The following is a 22,081-nucleotide window of genomic DNA, read 5'->3' on the forward strand; positions in this document are numbered from 1 at the left end:
AGCCACAGGCACTCAATGCACTCTCAGACCATGAGAGCAGCCATGGGGGCTGAACCCTGCAAAGCCACAGGGGCCAAGCTACCCAAGGCCTTGGGAGCCCACCCCTTGCATCAGCATGGCCTGGATGTGAGACATGGAGTCAAAGAGATTATTTTGGAGCTTTAAGATTTTATGACTGCCCCACTGGATTTTGTACTTGCATCGGGGCTGTAGCCCCTTTGTTTTGGCCAATTTCTCTCATTTGGAATGGGAGCATTTATCCAATGCCTATACCCAAATTGTATCTTGCAAATAAGTAACTTGTTTTTGATTTCATAGCTTATAGGAAGAAGGAACTTGCCTTGTCTCAGATGAGACTTTGGACTTGGACTTTTAGATTAATGAGTTAAAACTTTGGGGGACTGTTGGGAAGGCATGATTGATTTTGAAATGTGAAAAGGATGAGATTTGGGACAGGCCAGGGGTGGAATGGTTTGACTCTGTGTCCCCACCCAAATCTTATCTTGAATTGTAATCCCCACGTATTGAGGGAGGGACCTGATTGGAGGTGATTGGACCATGGGAGGTGGTATCCCCCATGCTGTTCTCATGATAGTAAATAAGTTCTCAAGAGAGTTGATGGCTTTAAAATGTGGCACTTCCTTGTTCACTCTCTCTCACCTGCCACCATGTAAGATGTGATTTGCTTCCCCTTTAACTTCTGCCATGATCATAAGTTTTCTGAGGCCTTCTAGCCATGCTTCCTGTTAAGCCTGCAGAACTGTGAGTCAGTTAAACCTCTTCCCTTTATAAATTACCCAGTCTCAGGCATTTCTTAATAGCAGTGTGATAACAGACTAATACAGCAACTGTACAAAACTGGACCAATTCTAGGGTTTGAACCTTTTAAAGCCAGATTTAGGAGTTTTACATCAAAGTGAATTTTCTCTGCACTAATTCAGAGTAAGTAAATGTCTAGGTTTCTAATGGTGCTTTGTAAATAAATAATTATGTGATGAATAAAAAATTATAACAAGATCTATGCCCACCAGCAGTGAGTCAGTGTGCCCATTTTCTCACACCTGCACCCAAAATGAACATTAGTCTTTTATTATTTACCAAATGGATAGGCATGTCCCCTGCCAGGTTTAAGTTTGTTCATTTGTAATTTTTTCATGAAAGAGGGAATTCATTCTCTCATAAATACTGTTTCTTTCTTTTGTTAAAGACAGGGTCTCTCTATTTTGCACAGGCTGGCCTCAAATTCCTAGGCTCAAGTGATCCTCCCATCTGAGCCTTCCAAGTAGCTGGGACTGCAGGCATGCACCATCACACCTAGCTCAACCCTGTTTCTTGATAGCATCATATAGCCAGTTCTACCACCCTCTATCCATGCTTGCTACTATTGTCAACCTAAATAATAAACAAAGAGAGGCTCTCTAAAAGAAAATTATGTTTATCTGGGAATAGAGCATTGCAATGGGAATACACATACCAGAGCAATCTATGTGCATAAGCCATGTGTTTTGAAATAATGATCCTTTACTACTAAGATCAATAACAAGGTTTTTGTCCAAGGTTGGACAGGCAATTGCTGGGCAGATGTCCTTGCAGAAGTGAGTTTTGTGTAAGATTGTGATGGCCTTGGCACAAGATTGTGGTTTTTGCAGTCTTTTGTGATTGTTTTTTTATCAAGTATACAAGCCTGAGAACCCTCTCTTTCTGGCCTTCCCTAGCTCTATTTGACAGAATTTTCTTAACATTGGTGACTCCATTTTCATTCTGATGACTTTCACACTCTCATCTACTGGTTAGCTGTTAAACTCCCACCCCAAACCCACTGCCATCGCCAAAACACTGAAGACTTTGGCACAAGATTCATTCATGTGCCTCTTTTCTCCTCAATACCACTATTGTCTGGTGACTTTAGGGCATGGTGACCCTTTCAGTGTGTGAGTCTCTTTGTCTGGACCTTCCCACCTTTAGTAAACATCCACCTATTTCAACTTTGTCACAACCACACCCTAGGTCTTGTTATAATCTGAGATACCTTCACCTTGAAAAGTTAACTTCATACATTCTTCTCCCTGACTGTGACACACTCTTCTAGTTCCATCATTTAGTCACTGTCACTGCATTTGTTCTTGATCTTACAGACTATTCAGCTCCTTGATGTTATGCTGCTTTCTTGTCCTCAATCCCCTGCTGTCTTTACTGTTTTTTTGCACTGTAGCTCAGTTTACCTGTCACTTCAATTATGCTTGGCTCAGTTGGTTTTCTGTTCCATTTACCAGGGGGAAAAAAATATTCCAACTCTGAAGCTGTCCAATTCTCTATCTTATCCATACCAACACCTTAGTTTATTACTTCTGGGGGAAAAATCCCTCAGTGATGCATACTGGGGCCTCTCCATATCCTGGGACCCAGTGTCACCTGACCTTGCCATGATACCTGACAGACCTTGATGATTCCCTAAATTATCTCCTGTTTCCATCACAGCTTCATCAACCTTGCCCTGGAAACCTCCCACTGAGCCACATTTCCTCTGAGGTGTAGAATGTGCTCTCATCCTCTTCTTCTCAGAGGAAGTAGGATCCATTCAATGAGGACTCCACAAGCCCCCTGCCACTGCCACAAAACCAACAAACTTATTTCTATATTTGTTCATATTTTCCTTAGCTCTATCACATTTCCTTCTGCCTTCACTGGCTCACTTATTTCTACTTTCCTGAAATTTTAAACTTTTACTCTCTCCTCACTCCATATTAATTAGAATTTAAAAGCTTAAATGACCCCCATCCTAAAAAAACAAAAAGGAAAATAAACACATAAACAAAAATCCCTTCCTGGACTCCACATCTTCCTCCAGGTACAATGGTATCTTTCACCTCCTTGATATCACCAAACTGTTTCCAGTTAGGTCTGCTCATTTCCCATGCATTCTTCAGTTTGCGAAATGCTGACTTCCACCATGGGCAAACCCACTTAAGGTTGCTGCTAAATCCAAAGATTACTTCTTAAATCCTCATTATTCTCATCGCATTGGCTGTTACCTTCTCCATGTTTGTGTTCAACCTCGCTCAGGGCCCATTGTGCTCTCTGTTCCTCTGCCCAGTCTTAACAATTGATGTTATAAGAGTTTTGCCTTGAATCCTCTTTTTTTCTTTCTCATGATGAGAAGAGCTCTCTTAATGAGCTTATCCGCTTCAAGATTTTACTATCATTTATTTACAGATGATGACTGCTGAATCAGTATCAACAATCTCAGTCTTAATCCTGAGCTTCAGACCTTGTGGTAGATTGCTAAAATGGCCACAATCCTTTACTTTTCCCTGTCTCCTCGCTTTTTGTAGCATGGCTTGGCTGCTCCTTCCATCAAATGGTAAAGTCTGTTTTTCTCCTCTTTGAATTTGCCTGGTTTTGTAATTTGCTTTGGCCCACAAGATGTGGCAGAAATAATGGTGTGTAATTTCCAAGCTAAGTCTAAAACCTCCTTGGTCTTAAATTCTTCCTATTAAAACTCCGTCACTGCCATGAAAACAAGACTTGGCCAGCCTGCTGGAAGTTGGAAGATTGTGTAGAACAGCTGAGTACACAGCTGACTTCAGGCATACAAACAAACCTAGCCTGGCTAGATCAGAAAAACTGCCCAGCTGAGCCCAGACTAAATTGCTGACCTGAAGAATCATGAACAAATAAATGACTGCTTTAAGTCATCAAGTTTTGGAATGATTTGTTATATAACAATAGCTAGCTGCTACAGATTTCTAAAGACATGTAATGATAGCTAACTTTTATTGAATGCATTGTATATGGCTGTCTCTGTTCTAAGCACTATGTCTATTTCAGATTTAATCCTCATACTGATATTATGAGGTATGCATTGTTAACATCAGCTCTCTAAATTTGAATCTGCCTGGTTTTGTATCATTCTTCTAAATGAGGAAATGGAGGCACAAAGAAGTAAGCATCTTGCTGAAGTCATACAGCTTTAGTACTTGAATCCAAGCAGCCTGTGCTTCTGAACACTGACCTAAGTTTCTTGCATTCTATGCTGCCTGCTGAACACCACTGTCATAGACACACAACTAAGATAGAACTTTGATGATTTTTTCCCAATAAAATCTTTCAGTGCCTTCCTAGTTTCCAGGCACAAAAAGAGTTTAATAATCTTATTTTTTCATTTTTTAATTTGTTTTTTGAGACAGAGTCTCACTCTGTCACCCAGGCTGGAGTCGAGTGGTGCAATCTCAGCTCACTGCAACCTCCACCTCCCAGTTCAAGCAATTCTGCTGCCTCAGCCTCCTGAGTACCTGGGATTACAGGTGCGTGCCACCACGCCCAGCTAATTCTTTGTATCTTTAGTAGAGACGGGGTTTTACCATGTTGGCCAGGATGGTCTTGAACTCCTGACCTTGTGATCCACCCACCTCAGCCTCCCAAAGTACTGGGATTACAGGAGTGAGCCAGCGCACCTGGCCGAGTTTAATAACCTTTATATTAACTGTAATTTTAACCCTATGCACAGCTCCATTCCTGCCATGCTGAACTACTTGCTATATCTAGCCCACTTTAGGGCTGCCACATTTCATTTTTTGATCTTGCTGCTTTCTGCTTAGAATGCTGTCTTTTTTACTTTGCTGATAACCGTCAGGAAGCAGTGAACTCCATTTTGTTACCTGTATTGCATGTATGTGTGATGTGTTTGTCTTCTCCTCCAGATAGTGAGCTTATCTGCAACAGAAACTATGTATGACTTAGGTTATAATGCAGTCTCCTCAAGTGTCCTCCAACCACATCTCAAAGAACTAGCAGAGTGTCTGCACATAGTATGCCATCATGAAATACATTCATGAATACATTAGAATGCTAAGCACATTAATTTTCATTCCTTAAGAACCTCTTTGAAAAATATGTGTTACAGAATGAAGGGGGAAGATATTGTGTTGGAAAGGTAAGCACTGTTCATCTTCAAAATACATTTTCCAGAAGTATTTTAACTCCTCCTTTTGCCTCACAACAAATTAACTCCACTGCTGAAGAAATAAAAAAATACAGTTGGCCCTTGAACAACAAGGGCTTGAACTGTGTGGGTCCACTTGTACGTGGATTTTTTTCAATAAATATATTGGAACATTTCTTTAGAAATGTTACATTTGAAATAAGCTGGCAGACAGGACACATAGTCTAGAAATATAGAAAAATTTAGGAGAAAATTTAGGTTTGTCATGAGTGGATAAAATATATGTAGATACTAGTTTATGTGTTAATCAGCTGTTAATGTTATTGGCAAGGCTTCTGATCAACAGTAGATTATTAGTAGTTAAGTTCTGAGAAATCAAAAGTTATAAGCAGATCATCAACTCTGAGGACGTCAGTGCCCGTGACCCCCAAGTTGTTCAGGCATCAACTGCATCTGGCAGTGCTAGAGGTTTCTATAGTGATCCTTATGTTTATAGGTGAGTGGTTAGAATTATGAAATTATGAGAAAATGAATTCTACAGGAAGAAATCAGTGCTTACTTCTATGTTTTGTTGTAATTCTTAGAATCCCTCTTTAGAAAAAGAAGAATCATGAACTCACAGTTTGTATTATATTTCTGTAGTGGGTCATGAACACTTCTTTAGGAACATAGGAGTTTTTAGGATAGGCCATCAGATTTCCTTCTGTGTATGTTGTATGTTTCCTTCAGATCCCAAATGTGTTAATATCAAACACAGTATGATCAAAACAACTTTCTGAGTCTCTGCCTTCTCATCATACTTATAGTATAGAATTAAAAATAACACATATAAACGATTAGCACAGTGTCTTGCACACAGTAGGTGTCTAATAAGTGGTAATTATTAGTTTTGTTATAACTGAGAAAGAAAAGCAATACCTTGTTTTCCTCAATGAATGTAGTATCATGAGGACTTTCACAGGTCATTAAATATACTTTTGAACCATGATTTTTCTGGGCTACACAATCCTCTTAGTACGAGGCTCATAATTTATTGAACAATTTTCCTTGTTCAAAACTGATTTTTTTCTTAGTTGTTCATTAGTATAAATAGTTTTGGAATGATTTGTTACGTAACAAATCACAGAACATCTGTTTGTATAAAACTTTGTCCATGTTTCTGCTTATTTCTTCAGGGTAGATTCCTAGAAGAGGAACCGCTGAATGTCAGTGTGCAGACTTTGTATAGATTTTCCTTTTATATAATGTTAACTTGCTTTCCAGAAAGTTCTATCCAGTTTTTTTCCTAAATGTGGTGTAAATTGGTACAAGTGCTGCATGGCACCCTTGACAACATGAAATGTCTGTTTTGTAAATGACTTCCTAATTTGATGGTCAAGAGCGTCTTATTGTCATTGTCAATATACCTATTTAGTTGTCAGCGAGTCTGAACATTTCTATATCCTTGAAATACTTTGCTCACTCGGATCCTAAACCCTCTACTCCACCACTTTTCTTTTCCTTCTACTGTTTCTTCCTCCTTGGCTGAAGTTCTTCATGTTGGACTGCCCCAAAATGCAGTCAGTAGGCCACATATTTTTCTTTATCTACATTCACTTCTCTGATGATCTCACTGGGTCCCATGGCTTTAGATACCGTATTTATGTCAAACACCCCCAAATTTATATCTCCAGTCCAGACATCTCTTTTGAACTTCAGAGCCATAAATTTATCTTCTGCTCAACAAGTTTACTTAAATATCTTATATTTTAAAAAAGACATTTCAAACACCAAATGTTCTAAACTAAACTTCTAACTTTTCCTTACAAACTTGTTCATTTTGTGGTCTTACTCATCTTTGTTAGCGGCAATTGCCATCCAGACCCAGGGCCTCAACTTGGAGATCCTATGGACTCCTCTTTCTCACACAACCCGTATCTAACCCATCAGCAAACAGTGTTGGCTCTTGCTTCAGATAGAACCACCATCGGACCAATATTCACCATCTTCATTACTTCATTGTAATATATGTAGTTTATTTATGTTTTTTGTTTTACATCTTAACCAAGTTTTGAGGTCCTTGCTGGAGGCTGGTCTGTTCCCTTCTTGAATAGCCAATTAAGTCTATGCTGCAACCACTTCCCTGCCTGGGCTCACATTCAAACTACTATACATTCACCTTAATTGCCCCGAGCCACTTGCCTGACAAGTAGGGGCAGCCTCTATGTTCCAGAGTCCTCCACCATATTCGAGTTGACCCATCCACAGGGAGCCCAGAACCCTAGCCATTCTTACCCCACTTGGCACATGTAAACTATCCCCTCCATTGTCAGCTTGCTGTTGCTTTCTCTGGGGTGCAGCCCTGTGTGGCCCTGCCTGGCAGCCTCCTCTCCTTGTGAGCTGTAAGTGGCAGAGAGTTCTGCCTTCTGTCATATTGTCATTGTGTTGTGTCTCTTACCATCAAGAACCTTCACATCTTATAAGACAGCAGTCCCCTACGTTTTTGGCACCAGAGACCAGTCTCATGGAAGATAATTTTTCCACGGACAGGGGTGGAGGGATGGTTTCAAGATTATTGAAGCTCATTACATTTATTGTGTACTTTCTTTCTGTTATTATTGCATTGTAATATATAATGAAATAATTATACAACCCATCATGATGTAGAATTAGTGGGAGCCCTGAGTATGTTTTCCTGCAACTAGATGGTCCCATCCGGGGGTGATGGGAGACAGTGACAGATCATCAGGCATTAGATTCTCATAAAGAGCACGCAACCTAGATCCCTGACATGCACATTTCATAATAGGGTTTGCCCACCTATGAGAATCTAATGCCACTGCAGGTCTGACAGGAGGTAGAGCTCAGATGGTAATGTGAGTGATGGGGAGTGGCTGTAAATACTGATAAAGCTTTGTTTGCTCACCTGCCACTCACCTCCTGCTGTGTGGCCCAGTTCCTAAGCCATGGACTGGTATGGTAGGTCCCTGTTATAGGACATTGGATGACAGCTGCTTCCTCCTAATTGGTCTCCTATTTCTTCCTTTGTCCTGCTCAGAAGTCAGAGTAATCCTTTGCAGTAGGAAGTCAGATCTTCTCCCTGGACTGCTCTGAACTCCCCACTGGTATTCCATCTTTCTCAGAAACACACGGTCGCATTTTCTCTCTGACCTCTATAGGACTCTCCTTAACTCATTCCTCACCAGCCACAGTGACATCCGAGCTGCTTCCTGAAAGTGCTGGAAGGCTTCCACTGCATGGTCTTTCTACTTGCTGCTCCCTTTGTCTGAAATACTCTTAGGTCAGTGCTCAAATGTTCCCTTTCCTGATTACCCACTTACAAAGAGAAATCTGCTTCTCATTCATGATCATTCCTCTCTTTTGTTTTTCTACATAGCATTCATTTTCTAACTTACTATATGTATACATAGATATTACTTAGATAACTGATTGTAGCTCCTCACTATAATATAAACTCATGAGGGCAGGGATTTATGCTGGTTTTTTCATTTGTTTGTTTGTTTGTTTACTGTTTTGTTCCAAAGACAGCCCAGAATAGTGGCCAAGAGCAAAGTCTCCAGGTTTGTATTTGGTCTCTGCTTCTTCCTTGCTGTGTGGCCGTGGATCAGTAGCTCAACCACTAAGTAACTGCTTTTCTCTTCTGCAACATAGTGACAGTAAGAGCACCTGCCTCACAAGGATGATAAGAGAATTCAATAACTAATATCTGTAAAGTGCTTAGACCAATGCCTAGCACAAAACAACACTATTTGTGAAATAAATACATCACTCTACTTCCAGCATGTAAAATGGTACTTGGATGTTGGAAGGTGATCAACAAACATGTATTGAATAAATGAATTTGTTTTGTTTGCTCTTCCCAGGTGAATTTACTATCACATTACAGAGACATCTGCTTGGAGTTGCTTCAGGAATGATGGGAGTATCTGGGCAGATACTTTCTTTTTCTTTTCTTGTTTTTTTTTGAGACAGTGTCTTGCTTGTCACCCAAGCTGTAGTGCAGTGGTGCAATAATAGTTCACTTTAGTCTGTTAGTCTGGCACTTCATGGCTCAAGCAATCCTCCTGCATCAGGCTCCTGAGTAGCTGGGGCTACAGGCCAGCACCACCACAGTCAGCTAATTTCCTAATTTTTTGTAGAGATAGGGTCTCACTGTGTTGCACAGGCTGGCCTCAAGCAATCCTCCCGCCTCAGTATCCCCAAGTGCTGGGGTTGCAGGTGTGAACCATCACACCTGGTCCAGGTGCATTCCTATTGTTGTAAGCAAGAGCACATGTCACAGAAGGAGAGGGATGGCAAAGATCCCTGACTCACAGCGTTGTGTGACACACTTAGTGTCACACAGTTGGTCTTTGTCCAGGTTCCTGACACAGAACTCCTAAATCCCTTGGAATTTCCCAAGTGGTGGGAACTTCTTTTGTTCTAAAGAAGTGACTCTTGTTGGGCTCCTAGGTAGTTTCAGGATGGGGGCAGATTAGAGGGTTATACTTTGAGCTCCACCTCACAACCTCCAGGAGGGGAGAGGGGCTAGCTAATCAATCAATCACCAATGATCAATGACTAATCAATCATGCCGCTGTAATGAGACCTCCATAAGAATCCCTGCATCCAGATGGGGAACACATGGAGGTGCTGGGAGGGTGGAGCACCGAGAGAGGGCGTGGGAGCCCCGTGCCCTCCCCCATATCTTACCCTATGCCTCTCTTCCATTTGGCTCTTCCTGAGTTATATCCTTTGCAATAAACTGGTGACAGTGAGTGAATGGTTTTCCTGAGATCTGTGAGCTATTCTAGCAAATTACTGGGACTGAAAAGGGTGTCGTGGGGTTCTGCAAATTTTACCTGGTCAGCTAGAAATACGGGTGGCCCGAGACTTGCTTTTGGCATCTGAAATGGTGGGGGCGGTCCTGTGAGACTGAATTCTTCACCCCTGGGGTCTCTGCTTGCCCTGGGTAGTTAGTGGAGTTGAGTGGATGGTAGGAAATCCAGTTGTTTGGAAAACTGGAGAATTGGCTGGTGTGGGAAAAACCCACCACACATTTGGTGTCAGAAACAGTCTGTGGGTAAACAAGTTCAGAAGCTAGAATCTGTGACCTAGGCTATCCGTATAAAGTTTGTTTGCATATGCTTAAAACATCTTATACTTATGAATTCTCTTTTAAACGACTTTGAGATGTCAGAACAATTTTCCTCATTTTGCTAACATGGAAATTAGATACAGAAATATAAAAATAGTTTTCAAAATAACACTCAGCAGCCTTATTTGATTTTTCTGTAAAACCGTACATAAATTAACAAATGAATGAAGAACATAGAAGGCAGTTACCTCCTTAAATTCCGTAACCCACTATCTGTTCTTAATATAGACTTGGGTTTTGGTATTTAATTTTTAATTTTTTTAATCACTTGATGTTTGAAATTCCCTTCTTTTTGCTTTTTTATATTTTAGAATGGGCAATGAAAAATACTGACATAAATGCTAGAAAGAAATGAGGCTTGAGGGAGAATGAGTAACAAGACTGTAGGGGAAATGGTCTTCCTCCTATGCAATTTCTAGTTGGAATTGCTTATTTTGCAATCTGTTCATCCAGTTAATTGTTCCTCTCGGCTTTTTTGCCTTCAATTTATCTCCTCAAGGACTAAGACAGCATTCTTGCTACCAAAATCAACGGATCTTTCATTGGCAACAATAATCGTTGCATAGCAAACTGTTCTTGGGTTTAACGGCAGAACACTAAGCTAAATATTTTAGACCATTCACTTGTCATAATAATTCTAGGAATCAGGTACTATTTTTGTCCTTACTTTATAGATGAAGTAGCCTGGGCTTTGAGAAGTCACATGTAGGATGTCACAAAGTTTGTTTCTGTATTTTTTTTTTTTTTTTTTTTTTTAAAGACGGAGTCTCATCTTGCTGCCCAGGCTGGAGTGCAGTGGTGTGATCTCGGCTCACTGCAACCTCCACCTCCTGGGTTCAAGCAATTCTCCTACTTCAGCCTCCTGAGTAGCTGGGATTATAGACGTGTGCCACCAAGCCTGGCTAATTTTTGTATTTTTAGTAGAGATGGGGTTTCATCATGTTGTGACCAGGCTGATCTGAAACTCTTGACCTCAAGTGATCTGCCTGTCTCAGCCTCCCGAAGTTCTGGGATGAAGGTGTGAGCCATGACGCCTGGCCTTGTTTCCATAACTGTTACATGGGCAGGTATCCCATGGTCTGATGTATTATTGGCAGAGAGAGAATTTTTCTCAAGAAACTGATATATGTATCCATGAGTGCAGATGCACTTTGACCGGATTCTTAATAATCCAGGGGTCTTGGTTTGATCCTTATGAGAGAGGCAGAGAGAAGTTTGCAGTGGACCTTTCTTCCAGTTTTAGAGGTGAGCTGAGCGTTTTCCTGTCTCTGGATGACAACTGCCAGGTTAGGTATTTGTTGTGATTTTATGACAAGGAAATGAATCTGACTGCAGCAGTGTATCTGAAGTAAATGATCTCTCATCCTAGTGCCTTAATAAAGCTTCACATCAGCTCATGAAGCAAAACAATAGAAAATCCACATGTGACATATACACCACAGAATACTATGCAGCCATAAAAAGAAATGAGATCATGTCCTTTGCAGGGACATAGATGGAGCTGGAAGCCATTATCCTCAGCAAACTAATGCAGGAACAGAAAACCAAACACCACATGTTCTCACTTATAAGTGGGAGCTGAACAACGAGAACACATAGACACAGAGAGGGGAATGACACACACTGGGACCTGCTGAAGGAGGGTCAGGGGAGGGACAGCATCAGGAAAAATAGCTAATGCATGCTGGGCTTAATACCAAGGTGATGGGTTGATAGGTGCAGCACACACCTTGGCACATGTTTACCTATGTAACAAACCCGCACATCCTGAACTTAAAATAAAATTTTAACATTAAAATGATAATCCACATGGATGCCTTCCCCACTCTAGGAACACGCCCCTTCTGCTGGAGTTTATTGCTTCATAGGTGACTGAGGAGTCTCCTGTGATCTCAACAACCTCAGTTTAACTTTTCTCTCTAACAGGGGTGTTCCTTTCTTATTTACCCTGTTGCTGTTTAACCTGCTGGGATCTGGCCTAGTTCAAATAACATACATTTCCTCAAGAAGATGACATTTAATTAAATTCCAAGTGACAGCATTTTACAAAAAGGATGTTTCATTTATTATTATTATTTTTTTGCAAGTCACTATTTCTCTTTTGTGCAGTGAGCTGTTGCTTGTTTAGTGTCTCACTTCCAGGCATCTTGATGCAGATTTAAAACAATCTAGAAAGAAATAACATGCAAGATTCTATGGCATTTAGAATAATTTATGCAGCCCATCCTCTAGGCTTACAGCCAAATTCCAGGAGGAGAATTTGCTTCACATTCTATCAAGTCTCACGCCACAGTGAATCCATTTGGAAAGAAAGCTAAATTGCAATTGTACAAAGAAATTCTGGAAAGAAAGCTGAACATGATTCTGCAACCCCCACATGTTTGTAAAGTTTGCCATAAAAAAATGTCAGGGGAATATTTGGTAGACAACCAAAGGCTTTAAGTAAAGTTTGCTGAAGCCATTAGAATAATACACATTAAAAAGGGGTCAATTAACATTTATCAAGAGATGCTGGCATTTCTAAAGTGTATTTACTTTGGGAGGCCAAGTACATCTGTGTGTCTTGAAAGTGATAGCAATTCACGGAAAATAACAGGTGCATTACCGGGTGGAGGCTGGGGTCTACCTGTCCTGAAGTTGCAGACTCTTAGGAGACTCTCATTGGATTTTCTCTCTTTGACACATTTTTAAAATTTCCAAAATTTACAATTGTCCAACCTTTCGACTTGGAGAAGCAGATGTGTAGATGATAGTTATTAACATGCCCACTGCCTGGAGCAGGAAAACAGGCACCAACTGAAGTAGTAGCTTCCTGTCTGCACCTCTAGCTTTTCTCAATTTTTACATTCTCCTCCTCCTTCCTGTATTTATGCTACACTCCATGGCAGTGAAGTGCACATATGAAATCTGGTTCCCCATAAATGGGAGGCCTACCATATAACAAACTGGTTGGTTTCTGTTCTTCCACCAGCTCTTGACATCTCCAAGGCACAAACCAAGCTCCCTTGCAGCGTGAATGGACTTGGACCTCGCAGGGCTGTTATCTTTAAACACAGAACCAAGGTCATGGGAGCCAATCAGTTTCCTTTATGACTGACATCTTCATATTTCCCTGATGACTAAATCAGGTATTTATCTGCCTCCTCAGAGAGCTCTGAAACACTTCAATGTACTGTCAAGTTATCCAAAAGCACTTTGCATTCACCCTTTGAAATCCTCTGGCTGCAGACTGTGGACTGCCTAAAATCTTGGAGATTTTGTCTTTCATTCCTGTCAATCTTGACATTCAGCTCCCCTCTGAAGTTTAGTTCTCCCCTTAACAGACATTTGAGTGTCTCCATGGTGGAGACTTCACCATGCACTTCAATGGGAGCTATTTGACCTTTTCAACTCCTTTCTTGGCTGCAGGTTTTCTAAGCTTTGTAATAACCCTAGACACTCCTGAATGAGCATTTGCCAAGTCATTAATTCTGAGGACAAATGAATGGGTTAAGTGCTAATATTTAAAAAAATGAAATAAATTTTTAGGTGATTTCAGGAACCACACCTTAAATTCAAACCTCTCCACCCAAATTGCAAGTGATTTAATTAATAAGATGTCTGGAATGACCAGAGGGAAATTGATGAGATATGTCATTTTCCTGTTTTACCATCATCTGGAGGAAAGTTAATCTCCCCCTCAGGCTGTGCTGCTTGTCTGGGTTGCCTTGGGTGTTTAAAAATGAAAAAGGGAGTTCTTGCATAAAGAGATAAGTAAACCTGGGCAAATCTGGCTGATTTCACATGAAAATCTGTCCAGTTGTGTTGTGCCATGACTTTGGGGAAAAGGGAATATATATTTCGCTGGAAGGGGTGACTGCGAGGGGAGAAAGGCAGTGCACATGTCCTGATGGGCATGGGTTTTTATTAATAGAGGACTGAAGACATGAAGAGGAAAATCAGAGAACTAGGAAGGGATGGTCCTCAGGAAGCAGTAGCTGGATTTGAGCAGTTGTGTCCAGAACGGCCTCCCAACTTTTTCCTGTGCAATTCATCCATTATGGTGCTTATGAGGTGATCTTTCTGAAATAGTTGGGGTTCTTCAAAGTTATCAAGTGCATCTGTGCTTAGAAGGCCATCTCTAAAGTCATGGAAGCCATCGAGGGTCTAATTCTCTGGCCTCAGTGACTCGCCAGCCTTCCTCTCTTGCCTGCCTTTTGGATCCCTCTGACACAGCCGGTCCATTAGCTCCTAGTCTACCTACTCCCTGGTAAGCATGGGTCGTTGCCTGGGGAAGGCCTACTCACCCTTCAAGACCAAGTTCAAATACCACTTGTTTCATGAAAGCTCCTGGCCTTTTCCACCCAGAATTAACTCTTCCCTCCTCTGCCATTTCATTGCATTATGTAAAATTTCTATCCTGGGACCTACAGTCTTTGGTTTGCCATATTTATTTAAATGTTTGTCTCCCTGAATGCACTGAAGGCTAACCAAAAGCAGAGACTCTGGCTGAGCACGGTGGCTCACACCTGTAATCGCAGCACTTTGGGAGGCTGGGACGGGAGGATCAGGTGAGCTCAGGAGTCTCATACATCCTGAGCAACGTGGCCGAACACTGTCTCTACAAAAAAATATTTATTTTAGCTAGCCAGGTACATGCCTGTGGTTTCAGCTACTCAGGAGACTGAGGTGGGAGGAACACCTGAGCTTGGGAAGTCGAGGCTGCAGTGAGCCAGGATCATACCACTGTACCCTAGCCTGGGCAACAGAGCAAGACCCTGTCTCAAAAAAAGATAAGATAAAACATAAAATAAATAAAGAAAGAAAGAAAAGAAAAGAAAAATCAACAAAAACATTGTTGGTTTTTGTTTGGTTTTGTTTTTTGTAACCCTGGTGTCAAGAACACTGACACTTGGGAACATAGCACACAGTAGTTATTTAATAAGTGTTTAATAAAATAAACTGAAGGAGAAAAATTTCAAACTGCGTATCAGAAGACTCTGATTCTAAAAATAGTGCTTTGGAAGAGAGAACCTATGAGGAAAAGATCTGTTCTCTTTATTTATAAGACATTGATCTACAGCTGATTTTAGAGTTGTGTGATTGTGATTAGCATATTTTTCTTTAACATATATCTGAATAAATTTCTACTGACTTATTTGAAGAAATGGTACACACCAAGTCATTTTTAAAAGCATTGGCCTAATGTTTTTCCATTGTTAGGGAAGATTGCATGATTCATATTAAAAATTTTTCTTTTTTTGGCATCATAAAGACAATTCACACCATTTAAAATTGCACTTCTGAATTTACTCCACAATATCAAAGTTTAATCAATACAGTCCAAAAGATCTATACAGAGGTATGATTCTTAAAAAATTATAATTGAATTTTACAGAGCCATTGCTCAGGGAATGCCACTGACTGGAATTCCCGACAGCTCCAGTCATTGTGTGTGCTTCTTGGGCGTGAGTTCGGGTCTGTACGTACTCGGTGTTGTTATAAAGGTAGTCCAAGAGTGGACGACTGGGAAACAGGGAAGGAATATTCAGAATTGGAAACATCTCACTTTACACATTCCACATAAATTACCTGAGGCACACATCCAAAATATCCTGAGAATTAGATACAATCATTTTCAGTTTGGAAGAAGAATAGAATAATAGAGAACCTTCTGGAACTTATTCAGAAAATCAAAGGAGTTCATAAAGCAAGATTAGTGACAGAGGCAAGAGCTGAACTGAAGCACCTTGACTTATTCCAGCACTAGGATTTAAAGCAGCAGCTAAAATCCCATCTGTCTGATCCAGGAGACTTGAACATTTGGGCACTGTGGTTGGGAATAGGGGAAGAAGTCTCCACCCCATTGCCCACACACTGTGCAATCCTGAAATCTTTGTTTTCTACAGCTCACTCTAGCTAATATCAGTTTCCATATCCGGGTGGGTTTAGAAGCAAAATAATTTTTTATATTGCCATCAGCCTTGCGCCTCTGAATTCTGCACACAGAATTTCTTCCACAATGGGTAGAACCTTTTGAACACTAATGGAAGAAAGGAAATAAAAAGTATGTTGAAAGACAAGGTATTTAAGAAATTAAAACAAAATGCTCATTTATTGTTTTTAATATGTAGTCAAATATGACAGCAGTATTACACAAATAGTTCCCTTCTCCCCCTTCTAAAATCCCAAATTTGTTGACTCCTACTGTAAGTGAAAAACATGGTTCACTTCTGAAAATAGCAATCAACAGCGAAAACACAGGTAACATTTGGTCCCCACCAGCTTCCACACCTTTACAGATGAATTGTGTCACTGAGGCAGTCAATACACTAAATTTCTTATCAAACTATTACTAGGGGGAAAAAAATCAGATTTCCCACACACTGTAAGCAGAACTGAAAGAGTTGCAGAAAAACTTGGTTTAAGAAGCTATGTGAAGAAAACATTAATGAATTATTGCAATCGTAATAATCCCCAGGTAAAAGATGGATGTCAAATTAATGTACTGTAAGGAAATGCATTCAAACTTAGGTCATTAATATTACAGTGAACATAATCAGGAAGCTTGCAGAAGTATGTAGCATCTCTGAATTACTGAATTTGAACAAAGGTTTCCAACAGAGGTCACACTCTTTTTGCTCTCAGACACCATTAGTGCAAATTCAGATACAATCATTTTTACATTTGCAGGCTCAGGTACATTCAACAGAAGGTCATCAGGAAGTATGGGCTTGTTATTTTAGCATAACAGAATGCAGGCTTGGAATTTCTCCTTGACATGGCAGAAGAAATAGGAATGATGCCCAGAGGACTGGAATAAATTCAAAATGCTTGGTTTTCCAAGTTCTATTTTAACAAGCTTTGGAAAATTAACCTTCACCTGAAAGACACGTCCTTGGTTTGGCACACAGGACTTTCCAAAACAGTGAGAAATGAACTGGCCATGTGCTGCGCTCACACACATAGTCATTCTTTTTGTTTGGGGTTGACTGAGTTCACAGGGTCAGATTTTCCTCAGCGTTCTCTTGTAGCAGCACTGCAGTGAGCTTTGTGATTCTGACAAAGGGTACAATTATATCCACTTTGAAATGCGTTACAAATATTCTGCATGCTGGTGCAACTGGCATAAAATATGGAAAGCCCCCCCCCCCCCCCCGCAAAAGTGCCCAACTTCTTCTCTCTTCACACTTCAACATTTCAAATGACTACAAACAGAATTACCAGAAACAGTAGTAAATTCCTGGCATTCGCAGTTCCCATGATCCCAGCTGGCACATAAAAAAGACTCTCCTTTTTTTCCCCTGAAAATAATGTACTCTCCAGGCATTGTTCAAATGCCTCAAATCAGGCAAATCAGAGATTTGTTTTGACCAACCAATGAAAAGACTTCCCCTTCTTCTCCATGAGGGCCCCAAGACTGGGTTATGCCGTACACAAGATGTCTGTTTCTAAAGAGACTTCACTGATTTCCCTAAAACGATTTTAACATTTCTTTGCAAGTGAAGCTCTGATGTTGCTTAATGCTATTTTCAGAGTAGCGTGCTGCAGGGTGCTTAATTTGAGTTTTTTTTCCCCTACTATAAATGTGACAATCTGAGTATGTTTTCACTCAAACCACCTTGAACATGGTGGCTGAGGTTTCACCAGAAATGTCCAGAAAATAGCACTTGAGTCTGTCTGAGTCCTGAGATGGTCAAACCTCAGAGAAATCCAGCTCTGAGCCCAGAAAGGAAAGTGCCATCTCTTATCCTTTCCTCAGGAAAATTATTTTATTTATTTATTTTGCCTTATTTTCATGCCTTTTAAGTCAAAGGAAGATAAATGGAAAGTCTCTTTCTGGTCATTCACTAATTCTGTAGGGCAAGTCATGTAATTCTCGAGGACAAAGGCCTCCATGATGTTAGGATGAATGCCATAGAAGAGGTATGGGGGGTGATGGCTGCATTTTAGACTAATTGGGCATATCCTTTGATTTCTCTACGTCAGGGGTCTCAGCATCACTTGCAGAACATGTGCCCCAGTGTCTGGATGTCTGAGTGACCTAAATTTAAACTGGTCATCAATGAATATTTATTTGCACATTGCTCTTAAGAAGTTAATAACTTGGCTGGGCACGGTGGGTCAGGCCTGTAATTCCAGCACTTTGGGAGGCCGAGGTGGGTGGATCACCTGAGGTCGGGAGCTGGGGACCAGCCCGACCAGCATGAAGAAACCCCATCTCTACTAAAAATACAAAATTAGCCAGGTGTGGTGGCGTATGCCTGTAATCTCAGCTACTCGGGCGGCTGAGGCAGGAGGATCGCTTGAACCTGGGACGCGGAGGTTGCGGTGAGTTGAAATCATGCCATTGCACTCCAGCCTGGGTAGCAAGAGCGAAACTCCATCTCAAACAATAGCAACAAAAAGAAGTTAATAACTCTACCTAATAGCACATTTAGATTTTTTTTTTCCTATGAATCATCTCCATTCACTCACTCTTAGGTTTGTACTTCCCCCTACAATTCCCCCATGAAACTTCTAAAATTAGTTTCATGCTATGTATTTGTTTGATAGGCACAGAAGGTTTACAGCTGCATGGTCAGTAAGCGATACTTTGGTCATGAATATATAGACATACATATTTGTAATGCTGGGAAAAAGAGAGACTGCTGTTAAAAATCAAAATTCTGGTGTAATGAAGAGAACTCATTGAGATTTTTTTCAACCAGAATGAAAATAAAGAAAATATCACTATCTGCCAAATCAAAAGTTTTTATATTATTCCATTATGAAAGACATTTACTGAGTAATTTGCAAATGTTAATAAGCCTTAGAAACTAGGAAAAGATGAATATCAGTTTATGACTTACATTTAATTTTTTTCCAGTCTTTTGTCCTGGATTTAAAGTAACACGGAATCTTTTAGTGTCAACAGTGAGCTGGAAATTAACCTATAATAACAAATTTTGAGCATTTTGCTCCTCTAGGCATAATTTGGTCACTCATAATAAATATATCATGAAGAAGCCAATGATGATGTATTCCATAAAGTTGTTAGGAAAAACTGATTCCAGAAGTTATGTGATTTTTATTTGAATAATTACCATCTTACTTCTCTGCAATAATCATTGCGAGAGCAGTGGGCATGGGATGGTTGAAAAGTTATTCCAGGCAATAATTAGGCAGATGTATTACAATTTAAGTTGAGGCTAGAAGATCAACTTAATCAAAACCTTAAGAAGTAATGCCATGTTATGATATGACAGTGGTAGAACAGGAAATTATAGACACATTTGAGGCTGGAGTTTTTGATTTCCCTGATTGTCTTATGTCTGGGATGGTCTAATAAATGACGTAACCACCACACACACCTAAAGTGCAAATGCTTTTTGGATACACTGGTGTTTTTGAATACCTCAAAGTAGTGATATTAATAATTCAAAACCCAATAGAAATATTGGTTCGAGAAATCACACTTCAATTGTTGCATCTGGTCAGTAAGACTGCAGTGAACTAGAAAGTATTCCTAGGTCAGGGAGAATTTTGAGTAACTTTTCTTCACACAAATAAAACGAACAGGTCCTTTCTAACAGAGCAAACACAGACATGCAGGGATGTATTATGTTTCAGATACATTCTTCAGGCAAATACTTTCTAGCTCCCTTTTGAAGTAGAACAGAGTTGAAAACTGATAGAGTGTTATTGATCCTATCTTCTTGTAAAATCTGGTTCAGAGATTTTATTGTATTATAATGATCAGTTACATGCCTAGACTCTCACTACTGTATATCACAAATTACTAGCACAGTCACTTGGTTCCAGTAGGTGTTCAATAAATATTTCAGTGAATTGAGCAGTTAAATAAATGAACAAATAGGGAGATGAATCAAAGTGCTCTGTAAAATGTAAAATCCTTCACAAACAAAAGGTAATAGGAGTATATAAAAGGTAACACCACAGACCTTGCACTATCTGCCCAAAAAACCTAATAAGGACAAAAATGTTTTAATAGTTTGAAGAGCAAATAAAAATCGCAACTATATATGTAGTCAGAAAATCAGCTATACAGATCATTCATTTTCAAATACATTTGGGAAGAAATAAAACAAAGGTAGAAAAAATTTAAATGACCAAAATAAATCGTATTGCTAACTTAGATGACCACAGATGGGGGCAGGGGTGGAGAGAGGAGAAATTGAAAACCCAACAAAGACCCCACAATGGTTAGAACTTGAAATCTCTGGATATTGTAACAATAGCAGCCTCCTTAAGTCAGCAACAAGATAGCGAAAGATTGATCCAATGTGCTATATTACAGGACAGAGCAGATCGTCAATATAGCGAATAAAGTTAGCGTTGAGTGGACTGTGCTGTCTGAGCTGCTTGGTTGGCCTTAAGTACCAACAATTAAGAGATGTAGGCAATGAGAATTGAAACAAACATTTAAGTTCAAGACCCAGTTTATTGACACTGGGACTATATGACTATATCTCTTTGGGCCTCAGTTTACTTATCTGTAACATTAAGAGGTTGGATTATATGATGTCTCACGATTCTTCTTTTTTATTTAGAGATGGGGTTTTGCTCTGTTGCCCAGCCTGGAGTGCAGTGGCACAATCATGGCTCACAGCAGCCTCTAATTCATGGGCTCAAGCAACCCTTCCACTTCAGCCTCCAGAGGAGCTGGGACTACAGGCATGGGAAACCATGCCTGGCATGCATATATATATATTATATATATATATATATATTTACTATCACCTCTATCAAATATACATATATATGATATACATGTATATTTGTGTGTATATTTGATAGAGGTGGGGTCTCACTATGTTGTCCAGGCTGGATCTCCCATGATTCTGGCATATGACGCTGATAACAAAAGTGGGGTTGGAAGTGGTGAAGTAAAAGCAGCAGTAACTTGGAAAATGCCTAAAGAAATACAAACCAAAAGAACATTTCACAGGAGGAAGAAATTAAAACCAGAGAATCTAGTTTTTTTTTTTTTTTTTTTTGAGGCAGAGTCTCACTCTGTCGACCGGGATGGAGTACTGTGGCCAGATCTCAGCTCACTGCAAGCTCCGCCTCCCGGGTTCACGCCATTCTCCTGCCTCAGCCTCCCCGAGTAGCTGGGACTACAGGCGCCCGCCACCTCGCCCGGCTAGTTTTTGTATTTTTTAGTAGAGACGGGGTTTCACCGTGTTAGCCAGGATGGTCTCGATCTCCTGACCTCGTGATCCGCCCGTCTCCGCCTCCCAAAGTGCTGGGATTACAGGCTTGAGCCACCGCGCCCGGCCTCTAGTTTTCGATTAGTCTTATTTAAATATTAATTTCCTATCATGAATGAAAGCATCTTGAACCAATCCGTGGATCCTGGCAAAACCTTTTCTCAAGTGGGCACTAGACACTAGGGACGTGATCAAATTTATGCTCCCTCATGAAGACGTAACATAAGAATCCGTTGCCGAAAACTGATAAATGATACTAACCTTAGAATATGTATCTGGATATTAGCATAATTTAAAATAATTTTATTCCCTTTATATAGTCTGCATGTGCAAAAGTTTACATTAAGTTCCAAATAGTTTTATACTTTAATGCCATAGCTCCTTACATTAGTGTTACAGTGATAAAATAAATATGAAATTATTCATGTTCGAGATATTGCCTTCTAAATGGAAGCCTCCTTTTGCTGTTACATGTAAAATAGGAAATCATAAGAAACTAGAGAAGCTAAGTGGTTCTGTGCAATAAAGAACTGAGCCAGATGAAGGATGTTCACAGGCAATGTTGGCAAAGATTGGAGAAATACATGGGATGGATGTCATGTGGGACAAATACTAAAGGAAATATTCAGATGCACAGAAAAGAAACTGAAAAATTTTGCTTTGTGTTTTGAATGCATTCTCTTTTTGCACTTTCTCAAGATATGTGATGAACTGATTACCTCTGGATGCTTTTTGGACTGAGGCACTATTCTTCCTTTGAATTCAAATTTGTGCTGGTACTCGACCAATAGTCGTACTTTATGTGGGTTA

The 22,081-nt window shown here is 40.1% G+C and overlaps 1 pseudogene; it reads right to left on the minus strand.

The window, feature by feature from the left end:
- LOC111549961 overlaps nt 1-13,420 on the minus strand; it is a 53,815-nt pseudogene extending 40,395 nt beyond the window's left edge.
- Between the last annotated feature and the right edge of the window lie 8,661 nt (nt 13,421-22,081).

Source organism: Piliocolobus tephrosceles, chromosome 9 (genome assembly GCF_002776525.5).
Source record: "Piliocolobus tephrosceles isolate RC106 chromosome 9, ASM277652v3, whole genome shotgun sequence".
Taxonomy (NCBI): Eukaryota; Metazoa; Chordata; class Mammalia; order Primates; family Cercopithecidae; genus Piliocolobus; species Piliocolobus tephrosceles.